The sequence below is a fragment of the Ranitomeya imitator genome, chromosome 2 (genome assembly GCF_032444005.1).
Source record: "Ranitomeya imitator isolate aRanImi1 chromosome 2, aRanImi1.pri, whole genome shotgun sequence".
Classification (NCBI taxonomy): domain Eukaryota; kingdom Metazoa; phylum Chordata; class Amphibia; order Anura; family Dendrobatidae; genus Ranitomeya; species Ranitomeya imitator.
This window is the reverse complement of record NC_091283.1, coordinates 110,104,018-110,106,839: the sequence shown is the minus strand read 5'-3', so window position 1 is coordinate 110,106,839 and position 2,822 is coordinate 110,104,018. Positions and strand designations below refer to the sequence as shown.

The 2,822-nt window shown below is 42.9% G+C and overlaps 1 protein-coding gene across 2 annotated transcripts in view; it reads right to left on the bottom strand.

Annotated features, from left to right (window-relative positions):
• Window positions 1-2,822, bottom strand: part of COL4A6 (collagen type IV alpha 6 chain) — a 362,338-nt gene that overhangs the window by 177,552 nt on the left and 181,964 nt on the right. The window lies entirely within an intron of this gene.

Here is a 2,822-nt window from a genome sequence, read left to right as displayed (position 1 = left end):
AGATCACAGGAAGAGTTCAACTCCCATTCAATGACCTCTCCAGAAAAGTTTTCCAAACAATTGTTCCTGCTGATGAGCATCGCCCCGGCACTCGGCTGACCTCATACATTACAGGAGCTGCAGAACATCCAGGTGTTTTAACAAAAACAATGTAACATGTTATAATGATAAAGATGATTGCAATCAGAACGACCTCCATGCTTATCCTACAGATTGGCAGATGCGGAGCCGCTATCTTGGTCAGCTGGAGGGCTATCCAAGCTGTTAGCGCTGTCATCATGTACAAATGGCAACTTTAAGCTGCTGTTTACACCAGACTGTATGAGACTAAAGACTGACCGGACAACTCATCACAAATGTCACAGGAGGTGACACAGTAAGTATCCCACCTACAATAACTAGAGTGAGAAGCTGCTACAAAAAAGTGCTTGCACTCTAGTGAACTACGGTAAGTGTATTTGCTGGTTGTCCATTTTCCCACTTAGTGCCATGCACTGAAATGTTCTGGATCTTTCCAATGTCTGCTGAGTTCAGCAGTCGGAGGTATTGCATTATGTTGTTTGCAGAATTTTTTTTTTCTTAGTGAAGGTGTTGTCTAGTTGAGGCAACCACTTTAGGCAGGGGCTACAAGGCGAAATGTCTCTCGCAACAATAACTCTCAGAATAGCTGAGTGACAAAAACATCTGTGTAACTTGTCTGCTGTCGCACAACTATTTTAGAGCTGTGAGTCTGCTGAAAATTAAAGCAGCCAAGTTCTAGACAAGTTGCATACAAGCGGCGTGTCACGTGCGACTTGCATTCAAGTCTATGGTGAGTGTGGCTAGTGACCACCAACGCATTTGGAAACGTCGCAGGCTGCAATTTGGCTCCATAGGAGATTGTTACATCCAATGGTTGCAACTGTAAGTTGTGATTTCAGTGCCACACAACACATGTTGCTGTATAGCCCTAGTTTAATAGTATTATATCAAGATGCATTTACTATAAAGCCTCAAAACATGGCTCCAAAACTTCAGTTGGGGAAACAATTTGTTTGTCTTTACTACTTTATTGCAAGTTCCTCTCGGTAATCTCTCTATGCCAGGAGAGTTCCTGGAAAATGGTTCTTGCTCCTTAAAGCAATGTATTTGAAGGAATTGTCCTGGCTGGAAAGAAAAGTGCGATGGACACTGTCACATTTTGTGAGTTGGTGGTCAAGTGACCACATTAATGTGTCCAAGTGGAGGAGAGTTTAGTTGACACATGACCACAAGTGGGCAAATTGTTTACCACCTACTCGCATGGAGAATATAGGGGAGTCGTTACAGAGTGACTTTTCATCTCAGCTCAGAAAACCCCTTTAAAAAACTAACATCTGAATAATAAAAGAAACTATAACTTAAGTGGGACCAGGAGCAAAGTTTTGTATGTATGCAACTTAAGGGCCTTTAAAATGAAGCAATTATTGCGTGAATACTGGGTCATGCACGTCTAGCGATTGTCAACAAACTTTTTGCTGGTTCGTGACATGCGCCGTACTAGTACTGCGCTGCCGGCACTGCATTTGTGCCAGCAGCAGTACTAGTACGGCGCACCGATCACCGCGGTCTCGCGCTGAGCGCCGCAGTGATCGGGTGTGGGTGTCAGCTGTATATGACAGCTGACACCCCGCAGCAATGCCCACGATCGGCGCTATCGCCGATCGCGAGCATTTAACCCCTCTGATGCCACTGTCAGTAGTGACAGCGGCATAGAGGGGGATCGCGAAGGGACGGGGGCTCCCTGCGCTCTCCCACCGGAGCAACGGAAAGAGATCGCGTTGCTCCGGTGACCCGAAAAGGAGTCCCCGGATCCAAGATGGCCGCCGGACTCCTTCCGGGTCATGAAATGACCTGGCTAGCCGGCGCCTGCTGAGAGTTGCTGAGAGCAGGCGCCGGAAAGCCAGCTAAACTGCCTGTCAGATCGTTGATCTGACAGAGTGCTATGCACAGTGTCAGATCAACGATCTGATCTAATACAGTGATGTCCCACCCTGGGACAATGGTAGAAAGTTAAAAAAAAAAAAATAGAATGTATAAAAAAAAAAAAAAAAATCCCCACATTAACCCCTTCATGACCCAGCCTATTTTGACCTTAAAGACCTTGCCGTTTTTTGCAATTCTGACCAGTGTCCCTTTATGAGGTAATAACTCAGGAACGCTTCAACGGATCCTAGCGGTTCTGAGATTGTTTTTTCGTGACATATTGGGCTTCATGTTAGTGGTAAATTTAGGTCAATAAATTCTGCGTTTATTTGTGATAAAAATGGAAATTTGGCGAAAATTTTGAAAATTTCGCAATTTTCACATTTTGAATTTTTATTCTGTTAAACCAGAGAGATATGTGACACAAAATAGTTAATAAATAACATTTCCCACATGTTTACTTTACATCAGCACAATTTTGGAAACAAAATTTTTTTTTGTTAGGAAGTTATAAGGGTTAAAATTTGACCAGCGATTTGTCATTTTTACAACGAAATTTACAAAACCATTTTTTTTAGGGACCACCTCACATTTGAAGTCAGTTTGAGGGGTCTATATGGCTGAAAATACCCAAAAGTGACACCATTCTAAAAACTGCACCCCTCAAGGTACTCAAAACCACATTCAAGAAGTTTATTAACCCTTCAGGTGCTTCACAGCAGCAGAAGGAACATGGAAGGAAAAAATGAACATTTAACTTTTTAGTCACAAAAATTATCTTTTAGCAACAATTTTTTTATTTTCCCAATGGTAAAAGGAGAAACTGAACCACGAAAGTTGTTGTCCAATTTGTCCTGAGTACGCTGATACCTCATATG